Genomic DNA, 15,614 nt, shown 5'->3' with positions numbered 1-15,614 from the left:
CTCTGGGGATGAGGTGTAGGAGGGTGCTCTGGGCTGGGACCAAGGGATTCAGAGGACAGGAGGGGATCAGGGCTAGGCCAGAGGGCTGGGGCATGGAAGGTTGTGAGATTTCCGGCGGGGGTGCGGACTCAGAGGTGGGCCTGCGGATGAAGGGTTTGGGGTGTAGGAGGATGCTCCAGACAGGACTGAGGGGTTTGGAGGGCAGGAGGGGCATCAGAGCTGGGGCAGGGTGTTGAGGTGGGGGAAGGGGTTGCAGGCTCCAGTCGGCGCTTACCATAGGTGTCTCCCGGCAGCAGCGGCATATCCCCCATCCGGCTCCTATGCGGAGGTGTGACCAGGAGGGTCTGCATGCTGCCCTGTCCACAGGCGTTACCCCCATAGCTCCCATTGGCTGTGGCTCCTGGCCAGTGGAAGCTGTGGGGGCAGTGCTAGGGGCAGGGGCAGCCTGCAGAGCACCCTGGCTGTCCCTATGCATAGGAGCCAGAGAGTGCATATGCTAGCTACTTCTTGGGAGCTATAGGGAGTGGAGGCTAGCATGGAGCCTGCCAGCCCCACTGTAGGGTGCCGCCAACTGGACAGTCAATGGCTCAGTCAGTGGTGCTAACTGGAGCTGCCGGGATCCCTTTTCGACCGGGTGTTCGGGTTGAAAATCAGACTCTGGTCATCCTATAGAGAAGCCTAGAATGGTAGTCTGAAAAGATCATTTTTGTCTGCAGATTTGGATTGGCAAATAACCTTTGGACCTGTGAAACATCATTACATTGAGACGTTGCATTTTGCTGTGATGACATTTTAACACAAGATGAGGGGCACAGACCCTATGGTAAGGCTAGTTTAGGTTACCCTGCTAAACCTGCAACCAAGAGCAGTGGTTCTCAACCAGGGCTGCATATACCGATGAGGTCCTGGGGGGACATCAACTCATACAGATATTTGCCTAGGTTTACAACAAGCAACATAAAAAGCATTAGCGAAGTCAGTACAAACTAAAATTTCATACAAACAATGACTGCTCTATATACTATACATTGAAATGTAAGTGCAAAATTTATATTCCAATTGATTTATTTCATAATTATATAGTAAAAATAAGAAAGCAATTTTTCAATACTAGTGTGACACTTTCATATTTGTCAGATTTTATACTTAGTTTTTATGTGAGGTGTAACACAGGGTTATAGAAGCGAACAAACTCCTGAAAGGGGTACAGTAATCTGCTCCAGAGCTCCACCTTGCCAAGGTCAGGTTGAAATGCTAGTGGCTTGTTTACCGCTCATGCTCCAGCACTACACAGTATGGGCTATAAGGTGCTTTGTAATAACTGAGCACTCTGGGGCATTAATGCCCTGAACCAGGCTGTTCCTTTCTTTATCACACCCTGGTTGGGGCACATAGGCAGACCCTCTCCCCTAACTCTGCATGGGCACTAGTCTACTGGTCAAAGCCTGAGTCAAGACCCACGCAGGATAGGAGCACTAGGGCCAAGGTAGGCAGACTCATAGAAAATTAGGGTTGGAAGAGACCGCAGCAGGGCCAGCTCCAGGCACCAGTTTATCAAGCAGGTGCCTGGGGTTGCAACTCTGGAGCAGGGTGGCACTTTCAGCTATTCAGCAGCAATTCGGCGGAGGGTCCCTCATTCCTGCTGGGAGCGAAAGACCTCCCGCTGAATTGCCGCATAGCACGATCAAGGCTTTTTTTTTGGCTGCTTGGGGCAGCCAAACCCCTGGAGCCGGCCCTGGACTGCAGGAGATCATCTAGTCCACCCCTTGTTCAAATCAGGACCAATCCCCAACTAAATCATCTAAATCACAGGAATAATTATGGCTGCTGGTCCTAGGGTAGGGCTGGCACAGCCTCTCAGTCAGGTGATTTGGTCATTCCAGACTTGGCTTCGCCCCGCCGCCCCCCCAGGGTTTAGCAGAAGCTCACTGCTGCTGGGTCCCAGCGTGCGTTGCGCTGCCACGTGCCGGGGTGCGGAGGGCGAGGGGGCGGTGCTTGAGGTGGAACCCGCCCAGCCACTTCGCTTCTCACTTCCCTCGCGCCGTGCTGGGGGCGGAGCCTGGGGAAGAGGCGGGGCAGAGGGGAATGTCAGAGGGACAGTCCCGGCCTGAGAGAGGCAGTGGCCTGTGGGGAGGAACAGGACCGGGACCGGGGTAGGAGTGGAGCCGGAGCCATGGTGGCAGTGGCGGAGAGAGGTACAAGCCGGGCGGTATAGAGACCCCTCCTCATTACTGGGGAGAGCGCTGCGCCAGGTGACTGCTGTGGTATCAGGTGACCAGCCCCTCTCACATGACTGAGGTGTCACATGACTGTTTCCCCAGAGCTGGGTCGGGTGCTTCTGCTTGCCCATGGGTGCTGTGCACAGTCTTCTCTTCCCCAGCCTCTCACTGGGACCTTGGACACCCCGCCGTTAGGGAGGGGTTCGGGGACCCCAGTTCCCCGGGGTCAGACCTGCTGCTGCAGGGCCTGGGGACCCTCTTCTTTGGGCCCGTCTCCACAGTGTATGGTGCTCTAAATCCCTTCCCTTTGCGCTGTGGGTCATGCCAGCCTACTGCGGAATCCAGGAACCTTTAGGATTAGTGTGTTACTATGTGTATTATGGCAGTGCCTAGGAGCCCCAGTCATGGAGCAAGACCCTGTTGTGCTAGGGGCTGTACAAACACAGAACAACTCTATATTTGTCCTTTCCCCTCGGGATTGGGTCTGATCCACAAGCTCAGACCAGGGGGTTCCCCCAACTTGCCAATTGTCACAGAGTTCCTGTAATATGCCAGCATAGAGCCTGAGGTGCCCACAACACCTCCACCCAATCTGGGATAGCCGTCAACCCCCACTGCAGAACTCTGAATTGTTTCAAAACCATGCGCTTTTGGTTGCTCCAAGAAGCTGCTTCTATGTAGCCCAATTCTATACCATGATCTTGATATTGTTTTAACTCACTGCACCATCCCAATGTCCCATGGCAGGTTACAGTGCTGTATGTAGTGGAGTGAGATGTGATGAGCACTGGAAGAGGTCTATGCTGGTAAATGTAGTACAGTTCCCTGAAACTGTTGGCAATCCCACAACATTAACCCTGGCAATTGCTGCATTGTTGACTGTATACTTGCTAATAACTGTGAATTTCTAGTGCATTCACAATGTACATAGGTGCTACATATAAGAATCAGTAGAATCTGTATTATGACAGAGAGACTATTGAATGGCATTGGGAATTAGTGTGCATGTGTATATAATCACACATGGGTAAAAGCATTTGCTTCCTCACACAGTTCCCTTTACAGCTTTTTAGTACTTTGAATATTTTATATTTCAAAAATTGAGTATGTTAAGACTCCATCCCCTCTGCCTGTCGTATGCCCCTCTCCTTGTGAAGAGGCAGAAAGAGGTATGGATCAGTCTGACTGGAAGAGGGGTGGGTAGGTCTATCAGAGTAAGAGGGGGCAGTTTGGCTCCCAAAACCTCACTGAGCCAGGAACTTCAACCACTCCAAAAGGGGCATGCTGAATCCTCAGCCACTTGCCCAGGGCCCTGGGGGACAGATTGCTGTTGCCCCCATTTCTGAAATGGCAGCCCACAGGGAAGGAGACTCCCAGCATGCACTGCAGTCTGCCTGTTTGTGCCCTGGCATGCTGGCAGCCACAATTCTCTATTAATTCTGCTGGTGGCTTAAGTGTTTGTGGTGAAAATTAGAGCTGCCTGAGATAGATTGGCACACTTATAGCCACTACTAAATTTCCATATAATTTGACACACACTTCACCATACTATGAATACTAAACAGAATTCTATAAACCAGTTTACAGTGACCAGTATGTCAGGTCTAGCATACTCTAAAATTAATATTATTTGTATAACACCATAGATGTGCACAATATTTTATTATACAGGTATAAAGAGATTCCCGGCCGCAAAGAGCTGGTCTGCGCAAGCTTACCTTTGTGTGGAGACCCACTGAAATTAATCAGTAATGGCGTGGAGTAGGGTCCCTATCCATGCAAATCAATTGTGGGATCAGGGCTTAAGAGAAGAACAGGAAAAATCAACACAGGGATACGAAATAGCATCTCACAATTATTAGTTAGTGTTAGTTGATATATCTATATCTTTAAAATAGGGTTTTTAATTATTAGCAGATCAAACTGACACTTGTCTATTGTCAATGACAAACTTTCAGTGAGTTTTGAATTCTAAATATGTTACAGGATGTGTGTATATAAAAGTCCCAAGAATGGCACAAACTTTGTCAACATGAGCATATTTTGTAACATAGACAATAACATGTTTGTTCACTCTACAGCTTATTACAGGTTCCTAGTGCTTTTCTTCAACTGCCTCTTGACTTTTGGCTCTTACTTCTGCTTTGATATTCCCAGTGTCCTGCAGGAGCAGTTTCAAGGGGTAAGTCACTAGGGCACAAGGGGAAAGATAAAACTTTTGCTAGGCCCCCTTGACTGCAGTCAAAGAGGAGACTGGGAAAGTGGTGTAGAAATTGAAAAGCAGAGATTCCCAGTCACAAACAGGGAATTTAAAAAAGAACCTGAGAGATGTTCTGCTATGAAGAAGTCTAGTGCAGGGGTTCTCACAACATGCTAAGAAAGATGGATTCACTGTGTCCAGACAATGATATCTAGACAGCCCAGGAGAGGTGGTGACTTGTACAAAGCAAGTGCAAGCAGTTGGAGGAACAATTGTTGTTTGGTGACTTATGTACATGTTACAGGCTAATATCTTTCCCATGCTCAGTCACAATGTAGTGTAGGTTGTTAGTATTATATTTACAGGACCATAGATGTTCACGGTCTCTGTTGTAGATTTTATAATCTAAATTGGATTGAAAGAATAGGGATGTTTAATTAAAAATTACCTAAATCAATTACATCAAGCTGTTGTAGTGACTGCAAGTGGGTCTGTGATTAAACTGAGAAGTAAAACAAATAATGCGCCTAACTGATATAAGTAAAGCCCTTTATTCTCTAGGGTTCATACTACTACTATCTCCACCTCGTTCACTGCACCAAGCCTCTCCTTTATTAAAAAAACGAATTATCTGTATTGCAGAGTACATTTTCCTCCATAGAGCATTGGGTGCTGTTGTGTGCATTATTTTGTTGTAGACCAAGATCTGAGATGCTTACTTGGAGCTCTTGATTGTGCCACTGTGTGATGTTCCCCTCTGGTGTTATCTGGACCAGTGATCTGCTAGGTCACTCCAATCCCCGATTCTGGGAGCCAGCCTTACCCTGCCCTGCTGTGAGAACCCCCACTCCTGGGCTGTTCACGCACAGCCTCTGGCATGTAAGCTGCTCCTTGGATTGTGGAACTGAGGGCGTGGCTACACTTGCAAGTTAAAGCACATTAAAGCAGCCCCATGCGCTCTAACTCACGATGCATCCACACTGGCAAGGCATGTAGAGCGCTCTGACTCTGTGGCTAGAGCGCTTCTGGTAATTCACCTCAGCAAGTGGAATAACATTTGATGTGCCCCCGCTGGAGCGCCGCAGCACCATTGTGGACACCCTGGTCTGTTAATGCTCTCTGATCAGCCTCCAGAAGTGTCCCACAATGCCTGTTCTAGCCACTCTGGTCATCACTCTGAACTCTACTGCCCTGCCCTCAGGTAACCAACCATCGGACCTGCCCTTTAAATTCTCTGGGAATTTTGAAAATCCTCTTCCTGTTTGCTCGGCCAATCTTTCCAGGTGACTATTCCTCCACATGCCAGGTGATCCCCAGGATGGAGCAGTGGCGAGGTGCTGGACCTCATCAATGTTTGAGGAGAAGAAGCTGTCCAGTCCCAGCTGCGCTCCAGCCTTCGGAATTACGATACCTTCGGGCAGATATCAAGAGACGTGATGGAAAGGGGCCATGACCGGGATGCACTGCAGTGCAGGGTTAAAGTGAAGGAGCTGCGGAGTGCCTTCTGCAAAATCTGCAAGGCAAACTGCCGCTCCAGTGGTGCCCTTGCAACCTGCCGTTCCTACAAAGAGCTGGACGTGATACTTGAGGGCAACCCGACCTCCTTTCCAAGTACCACCATGGACACTTCAGAACCCAGTTGAACGAGGCAGGAGGAGGAGAAGGAAAGCAGGAACGAGGGTGCTGAGGAGGAGGAAGACACCCTGGCATCCCTAGATGCATGCAGCCAGGAGCTGTTCTTAAGCCAAGAGGAAGGTAGCCAATCGCGGCGGCCAGCGTTTGGAGAAGGACAGACACCAGAGGAGGTGCCCAGTAAGCAGCTTTTATTTTGGGAAGGTAGTTATTTGGTGCAGACTCTTGAGGTGAGGAGTGCTTGGGCTGCATGCATGCCTAGATGTGGAATAGGGCCTTGATGTGCTCGCTTATATTGCAGTAATCAGCCTCAGTGATCTCTTCAGAGGTCTCATCCAGAACTTGGGCAATGCGCTTGCGCAGGTTTCTTGGGAGAGCCACTGTGGTCCTTGTCCCAATCAGGCTAACATGTCCGTGCCACTGTGCCCTGAAGGGTGGGAGACCATTGCTTCACACAGGCAAGCTGCATATGGGCCCGGGCGGAAGCTGCATTGCAATAGAAGACCCTCCCTTGCTTCCCAGGTCACCCTCAGCAGCAAGATATCTTCGAGGACAAACTCCTGTGGAAAATGTGGGGATAGTGTTCAGTATAGGGACCCCCTGCAGCTGTTGACTCTCCCCAAGGAACAGAAACCCAGAGGACAGTACAGCCATGAAACAAGCAGTCCCCCTTGACCTCGTGCTTACTCACCATTTTCGGGCTCCCGTGGGTTATGTCCGCTCACTTTGGGACAGGCTAACTATGCTATTGTGTAGACTGTGCTTGCCCTTAAGTACGGGGCTCCCGTGGGTTCTGTCCGCTCACTTTGGGCAGGCTAACTATGCTATTGTGTAGACTGTGCTTGCCCTTAAGTACGGGGGAGTCATTGTTCTGTCTGGTGTGAACAATGCTGCCTCTGTTAAGTGTTGCATTTTGCCTTTACAGATGCAACCGTAAGATCTCAGCAATCCATGTTATCATTGGCCAAAAGACTCTAAAGAATTAGGAAGAAGCCACATAGAAGCAAAGAAGACATGCTGCACAAAGTAATGCAGCAGTCCCTTAACAAGAATCTAAAAGCACAGGAGTGGAGGGAGAGTGAAAGGAGGATCCACCAGCAGAATGAGGAGTGCCAGCAGCAAAGCATGGATCGGCTGATAAGCATCATGGAGCACCAAGCGGACTCGATTCAGGCACTTGTAGCCATGCAGGTGGAGCACTACCGCACCCGCACCCCCCGGTCCCAAAACTCTTTCCCTTGTGCCCCCATGTCACCTCCAACCCACTTTCCCCAACCAGCTGCCTCCAGCAACTGTAGCTTCACCACCCAGGCCTGAAAACTATGACCCTTACCCATTGCACTCAACCCCTATCACCATGCAGTATAGCTGTCCTGAAGTACAGCACTCACTGGACAGCACTCCAGACAGGAAGGCTGAGTATGATAACAGGACATACACAAATCTGTGATTGTACTGTTCCCCACCCCACCTCATTGCCCTTTCTGTTTCCCAAGCAGTTGTTTCTTTTCAATAAATGGATTTTTTTGGCTTTGAAAACATTCTTTATTATTGCATAAAGTTAAAGTTACCTTAGCCCAGGAAAGCAACAGGCACTGCAAGTCAGCATAGCAAACACAGATTCCTACTAACATGGAACCACACACTTCACTCCCATGCAGGGCACCAAACACTACTCATGGTTTTCAGCCTGAAATTGCTCCCTCAAGGCATCCCTAATCCTTGCAGCCCCGTGCTGGGCCCCTCTAATAGCCCTGCTCGCTGGCTGTTCAAATTCAGCCTCCAGGTGTTGAACCTCCAAGTTCCATGCCGGAGTGAATCTTTCACCCTTCCCTTCACAAATGTTATGAAGGGTACAGCGCATGGATATAACTGCAGGGATGCTGTCATTGGCCGGGTCCAGCTTCCCATACAGACAGCGCCCTTTAAATGGCCAAAAGCACACTCCACAGTCATTCTGCACCAGCTCAGCCTATTGTTGAACTGCTCCTTGCTGCTGTCAAGGCTCCCAGTATAGGGCTTCATGAGCCATGGCATTAAAGGGTAAGCGGGGTCTCCAAGGATCACGGGCATTTTGACTTCACCTACAGTAATCTTCTGGTCTGGAAAAAAAGTCCCTGCCTGCAGCTTCCTGAAGAGACCAGTGTTCCGAAAGATGCGTGCATCATGCACCTTTCTGGGCCAGACTGCGTTAATGTCAATGAAACACCGACAGTGATTCACAAGCGCCTGAAGAACCAAAAAGAAATACTCCTTCCAATTAATGTACTCAGAGGCTAGGTGGGCTGGTGTCAGAATTGGAATATGCATCCCATCTATAACCCCTTCGCAGTTAGGGAAACCCATTTGTGCAAAACCAGCCACAATGTCATGCACGTTACCCAGAGTCACGGTTCTTCTGAGCAGGATGCGATTAATGACCCTGCAAACTTGTATCAACACTATTCCAGCAGTCGAATTTCCCACTCCGAACTGGTCAGCGACTAATCGGTAACTGTTTGGAGTTGCCAGCTTCCAGACTGCAATAGCCACTCACTTCTCCTCCATCAGGGCAGCTCTCAATCTCATGCCCTTGCACTGCAGGATGGGGATGAGCTCCTCACACAGTCCCATGAAAGTGGCTTTTCTCATACGAAAGTTCTGCAGCCACTGCTCGTCATCCCAGACTTTGAGGACAATGTGATCCCACCACTCAGTGCTTGTTTCCCAAGCCCAAAAGCAGCGTTCCACGGTGGAGAGCATGTCTGTGAATGCCACAAGCACTCTCATGTCGTATGCGTTACTTGAGTCGATATCATTGTCAGTCCTCACTGTCAGTTTGGATCTTAAGCAGTAACTTGACTGACAAATGTGATGTGCTGGTGAGACTCGTCAGCATATTCCTCAGCAGTTCAGTCTCCATTCCTGTAGACCGAAAGGGAAGACAGAGCGCCCCGTACAAAAAAATGTTGAAAGATGATGCCAAATGTGGATGGAAGCACAGGGATTGTTGGATGCGAAGCGATGCATCATGGGGCATTGGGACAGGACCCAGAATGCCCTGCACCCCCCATCCCCTTCCCACAAGCCACAGCACCAGAATGGGAAGAGGTGCTCTGTGGCATAGCTGCCCATAATGCACTTCTCCCAATGCCAGTGCAAGTGCCGTAAATGTGGCCATGCCAGCGCGCTTGCAGCTGTCAGTGTGGACAGACTGCAGCGCTTTCCCTACTGTGCTCTCCAAAGGCTAGTTTAACTCAAACCATTCTACATCTGCAAGTGTAGCCATGCCCTTAATGACACTAGCTAATATCTCTGATCCCAGACACAATCCTAGGAACCTCCGTCTTGCAGTGTTCAGTTATGCCCGCTGGACACTGCAAGCTTATATGAGTTTGTCAATTTAACAAAGAAACTGATATGCCCTAGGCTTGTTATCCCAAGGGAAGTTTCTGATACGCTTTAAACCAAACACACTGCTTGAGGTAGAACAAACAAACATATTTATTAACTACAAAGATAGATTTTAAGTGATTATAAGTCAAAACACAAGAAGTCAAAGATTTGGTCAAATGAAATAAAAGCAAAATGCATTCTAAACTGATCTTAACACTTTCAGAGCCCTTGCAAACTTAGATGCCTTTCACCACAGGCTGGCTAGTTGCTTTTCTGCCAGGCTCACCCCTTTGATCAGCGCTTCAGTTGCTTGGTGTGGTATCTGTAGATGTAGGTGGAAGAGAGAGAGAGCGAGCATGGCAAACGTCTCTCCCTTTAATCATGTCTTTCTTCCCTCTTGGCTTTGCCTCCCCCCCGCTTTCAGAGTCTGGTGAGCATTACCTCATTGTAGTCTCAAACTGACCGAAGGAATGGGGGTGACTCACTCAAGAGTCCAACAGATCCTTTTTTCCTGCCTCGGCCAGTGTGCTTTGTTCCTATGAGGTTGTGCTGGGTTTGTCCCATACATGCGCTGATGAGGTGTGAACTGCCCCTCTGCTCTTGGAGAGATTTTACCTGGGCTTATTTTAAGCCAGGAGGATACATTGTCAGCCTCGTACCTCCATACGTGAAATTATAACCTATAACATTACTGTAACAATTACTATAACATCACTGTGACAACAATGCTCAGGGCATCATGAGCCTTCCGAAGACACCCAACATGATAAACTTTGCATTGGATACCACACAATCATTTTACAAGGATGAACATGGGAGTGCTGGGTGTTTCCCTGAGGTGCGGAGTGTCACACACTGACTGTCAGGGATCCTAGAAATCCATTTGTCAAGGAAAAACACGGAATTTGCATTTTTATAGAGAATCTTTAGTTTTTACATTTTGTGAAAAAAGAACAACATATACAGTGGAATCCTGATTATCCAATCTAACTGGGAGCAGGGCCAGGTTGGGTAATCAAAAATTCAGTAAATCAGGCGAATGGGCGGGGCCTGGTCTGCCAGCTTAAAAATTGTAAATATATCAATAAACATTGTGTTCTACTGATACCTATACATATATTATGGTTAAGCAAACTTAAGTTCAGCATTTCATTTTAATCGTGGAAAAAAATGGATTTTTATGGGCTTTTTTAATCAGATAATTTTTTTTTTAATCATAGAAAACTAGGATCCCTGCTGATCATTACTGCTGAAGGATTATGTTCAGTCTCTGGCAAAGGGATGAGTTTACTCATGTGCATCCTCTGCTAGTAGATCCAAGACATGTGATTGGCTAAAGTTCACTGTCCTTCCTAGATTATGGAGCTGGACCTATGACTTTTAGAAGGCCTGCAAGAAATTCTTATACACTCAGATAATAAAGACTTCTGAAGAGACCCCAAACTAAGATGGGTTCAGAGAAGGAGAGTGTGCACCTTTGCTACTGTTTTGTGGTGATGCCATTGAACTATGATTTAGGAGATCTGGTTCCAATTCCTTATAAAAGTTTTTCTAGCAGGGAGCTGGAATGAGGTCTCATTACTGAGGCTTCATTAGTTTTATAAAAGCTGCTGCAGAACACTTCTCTGTACCTTTATTTAGTGTCAGATCATTAAAAATTAAGCTACAGCCGATTACAATACACAGACCAAGTGCATTTTGCAATGCAGTATCCTTGCCTTTCTCTCTGATTCAAATCTCAGTGGTGTATATAGAAGAGGTGCTGAGACCCCACAGCTCCTATCAAAGTCATGTGCCAATATATATTTATACCTGTATCTGTAATTATCACTCCATGCATCTGAAGAAGTGGGTTTTTTACCCCTGAAAGCTTATGCCAAAATAAATCTACTGGTCTTTAAGGTGCCACTGGACTCCTTGTTGTTTTTGTGGATACAGACTAACATGGCTACCCCTCTGATATTTGGTATCAAAGTCTACGAATGTCAAACCACAGTAATTTCCAATGGGTTTCCCAGTTGCCAGTGGGAAATAGGTTCTGCTGTAGTCTCTTATGATCCCTTGTATATTGTTTCAGCTCCTTTGTCACTCAGAACATTTTAATTACTATCGTATCCTCAAGATGGATGCTGTGCACACAAGGCCACTGAAAATCTTTGAATTCCTTCTATCAGGTTGGGAAGTGAGTGGTGGAGATGAGTCTAGAAAGGAAGTCAAAACCAGGCTCTTGTACCTATTGAGGCCCACCACCCAAAAAGAAGGTTTGGCTAATTATTGTGTAATCCAAATTAGACCTCTATTACTGTTGGAATACAGACTTTTTATGTCAACTTGTTACACAGAACCTAACCTGCCCCAATGGAACCCAGCGTAATGGCACTAGACATAATGGCACATTGGCCTGCGTGGAAGGTCTGGGGATGATGCCTGCACAGTACAACCTGCTGCATGCAATCTATGCTTGGGCGTGAGTCACTTTTCTTCTGTTTAGGGGAGGCATCATGTGCACTGGTCATAGGATGTGCAGGGAGTAAAACCAAACGTTTGCGGTATTCTCCCTAGGAATGCGCTGGTGGTGATTCTGGCTGGATTCCTGATTGATAAACTGGGAAATCACTGTAAGTCCCAATTATTTCATTATAGCTGATCTTTCTTCTTGCACAGAAGTGACCTTTCCAGCTATTCCTTCAATGGAAAGAGATATTGCTTCCCAACACAAGAATCACCTTTTCAGTAAGGTCCTGCAGCATGAAACAGTGTGGGCAACAAACAGAGCAAACCAAGGAAGGTACTTCCTTCTGGAGTGAAGAGAAGATGAGTGTAACAAAGGCTGCTCCATAGGATTACAAGCATAAGGGATCTCTGCTGTAAACTTGCCCAGTTCCTCCTTTGGCCTGATTGTAGATCACTAGAATTTAGTATAACACACAACAGTTGAGTAAACATTGTTTTAATCTCCTGACACGCAATAAAAGGAAGACAGGTAAGTTCAGAGCTGGCAGTTGATGTGACTGTCTGATGTGACTGTCCTGTATTCTTCTTTTCTACATGGCCTTGTATTTGGTATCTTTCATCGTAGTATCGAAGCTCCATAACACAGTAAAGAATGCAGTCCTGGCCATTCCCTGTAGGGCTGGTCAGCATTCTTGTCTCTGTTTTTGCAGATGAGGACACTGGCACAGAGGTGAAGTTACTTGGCCAACAACAAAGAGTCAGTGGCAAAGCTTGGAGTAAGACTCAGGAGTATCAAGTTTATAGGCTTGTGGTTGAGCCACTTAACGTTCCTCTGCCTCAGTTTTCCCATGTATAAGGCACACCATTATATTTCTCTCCTCTGCAAAGTGACCTAAGATCCTTCAATGAAAGGGGCTATACAGTAGTAAAATAATATGTCATAGAGTCAATTTGATGGGAGACCCAGGGATTTACCTGTCCTGGGATAAAAATTCAGAGCTCCTTTCCTATTGCACAGTAATTTTCTCTTTATTTATTTATTTATTTTATTTTATTTATCCGTTGCCTTTATTTCAATGTGTCCCTGTGTTTTTCTGTCTCCCTCCCTAGTTGATGTCTTTCTTTTCTCTTTCCTGACTGTCTTGGGATCGTCCATCTTCGCTCTGGGCTCTCACTTCAAGGGAACTCTGTACCTTCTGCTGCTGATGCTGACGGGATGGCTGCTGTTTGGATCTGGGAATGGGTCACTTACCAGTAAGGAATCTGAGAACTCCTGTCCTGGTTAGACCCCAACAACTGGAGGACAATCCCTGGGCCTTTGTTCCTACAGTCAGACCTTCACCTGCTCTGTGCATCAGGAACCAGGCCTGAGTGGTGATGGATGAGGACAGAATATTTGGTCTGCCTGCTGGGAGTGTAGAACTTTCATCTGCCCTTCTAATATTAAGATCCACAATTTTAACCAGCTTTTGCCCCCTCCTGGGAGAAGCAGCTGCAATACTCACACTACAGCCTGGCTTTTCGGAAGCCACTCGACTTCCTCCCTGTTGCGGCAGTGGTAAGGGCTATCCCAAAGGGATGCTAATCTGACACACTGTATCTCTACCTCAGATATCCAAGAGTCTTTGACTCTGATCCTATCTGGACCACCGAGCATGAATTGGGAAATTGCCCCAGGTATGTGTGTTTAATGCTCTAGGCTCGGTTTCTGTGCATCTGTTAACATAGCCCTTTCTCATCTGTTCCCACCCCCTCCAAGTTGTGCAGAATCACATCACTGCCTTCTGGTTCAAGGAGAAGGAACTGGCCTTGGCATTTGGACTGACCTTCTCCTTCTCCCGGCTTGAGAGTGTCCTCAACTTCTTCACCCAACAGTTTGAGACCCACTTTGGTATCCAGTGGACACTCTGGGGAGGTGAGCTTTTCCTTCTGGCTTCTGCTTCACTTGCCTCTAGGCCTAAGACGAAGCAGCCAAGCGATACTGTCTAACTCTGGTAAAGAATATGCATAGGAAAGAGAGTGAACCTGGTGTGTGGCAAGTGGGCTGTGTGTCTTCCAGAGAGCATTCCCTTGCTCTCCTTCCTGGCTTGAGGAAACAATAGAAGATGCTTCATTGCTGGCTGAAGTTTCCTTCTAAAACTGTTGCATTTGCCACTAGCTTTGTTTGCAGCCTTTCTGTGACTTTACAACACTTGCAGGCATGTGTGAACAGTATTGTGTGTGAATGTATACTCTCATTGAATCAATGGAGTAAAACTGAATTACTTGTGTGTGTACACACACACTGCCATATTCTGGGTTGGCAATTCACTCTGACCAATTCCCACTGAGTCGATGATAGTTTTGCCTGTAGACATACTTTAACATGGGTCAAATTCTGAGTATTTATAGATTTAGGACCTCTCCTCAAGAAAGCATGTATCTGTGCGTGCATGTGCGCGTATGTACAGGGAGTGTGGGATTTTCACTTCCCTATTTTTGGTGTAGTTCTGCTCTGGCTTCCATGTTGCTTGACAGTTTTTTCCTTTTTACATTGACAAATGGAATCCCTGTGTAGCAGACACAATGATGTAGGGTCATAATATTGCCTATATGATGATGGTGCCTGGGTATTATGGTGGTGGGTGTGTTAAAAATGCCTTGGAGGAGATGGTAAAGGGAATCACTGTGTTTGTACTTTGTGTGGGGTCTCTTGGAGATGGGGAGTGTAGGATAAATAGACTTACCAAGTAACAAATCAGTGAATGTTGTACCAGTCTTATTCAAGGATGTGATTCCAGCCGAGAGGGAAGTATGAGGAAAATCCTGCCCCTCTACCTTACTAAGATGTTCTCTCAACCAGCTCTGCTTTAACAGATTCCCCTCCAGATCTTTGCTGTGTATTTGGGTGATCATTTTCAATTGCAGCAGCATCGGAACAACTTGAGTATCCTACATGTGGAGGGTTAAATACACCAATGCTAAGCAAAAGCACATCTGAACAGGCTTTTCAAGTGAACTTTGCTCGATTTTTTCAAAAGGATTCAGATAGAAAACTAGTCTGATTTGCAATAGTCACTTGGGGGCAAATTCACTGCTGGTATAACCCAGCGTAACTCCATTGACTTCTTTCTGAGTTGTACCTGTTTACACCAAGGCTCAATGTGACCTTCCTTATCTGCAGTTACTCTACAAATGTGAAGCAGACCAGCAAGTATGGGAGTTGTTTTTCTCCCCTCTGTCTTCTGGAGACAGGCCGGGTGATCTCCTGGTCCCATGGACATTGGGGGTTTCTTTAGCCATTTTCAATAACCAGGACTATTTTAATCCTCAGCTGGGGGAGGAAGGTATCAATAAGCAGAAATATTAATACTAAAGCATAGAATCATAGAAGATTAAGGTTGGAAGAGACCTCAGGAGGTCATCTAGTCCAACCCCCTGCTCAAAGCAGGACCAACCCCAACTAAATCATCCCAGCCAGGACTTTGTCAAACCGGGCCTTAAAAACTTCTAAGAATGGAGATTCTACCACCTCCCCAGGTAACCCATTCCAGTACTTCACCATCCTTGTAGTGAAATAGTGTTTCCTAATATCCTAAACCTCCCCCACTGCAACTTGAGAAGATTGCTCCTTGTTCTGTCATCTGCCACCACTGAGTATAGCCAAGCTCCATCCTCTTTGGAACCCCACTTCAGGTAGTGGAAGGCTGCTATCAAATCCCCCCTCACTCTTCTGTTCTGCAGACTAAACAGGC

The 15,614-nt window shown here is 47.0% G+C and overlaps 1 pseudogene; it reads left to right on the top strand.

Annotated features, from left to right (window-relative positions):
• Positions 1 to 2,173: 2,173 nt before the first annotated feature.
• The window catches only part of LOC127058372 (major facilitator superfamily domain-containing protein 1-like), a 33,997-nt pseudogene continuing 20,556 nt past the window's right edge, over positions 2,174 to 15,614 (top strand).

The sequence above is a fragment of the Gopherus flavomarginatus genome, chromosome 9, assembly GCF_025201925.1.
Source record: "Gopherus flavomarginatus isolate rGopFla2 chromosome 9, rGopFla2.mat.asm, whole genome shotgun sequence".
Classification (NCBI taxonomy): domain Eukaryota; kingdom Metazoa; phylum Chordata; order Testudines; family Testudinidae; genus Gopherus; species Gopherus flavomarginatus.
The sequence above is the reverse complement of the archived record's forward strand: the minus strand, read 5'-3'. Positions and strand labels throughout refer to the sequence as shown.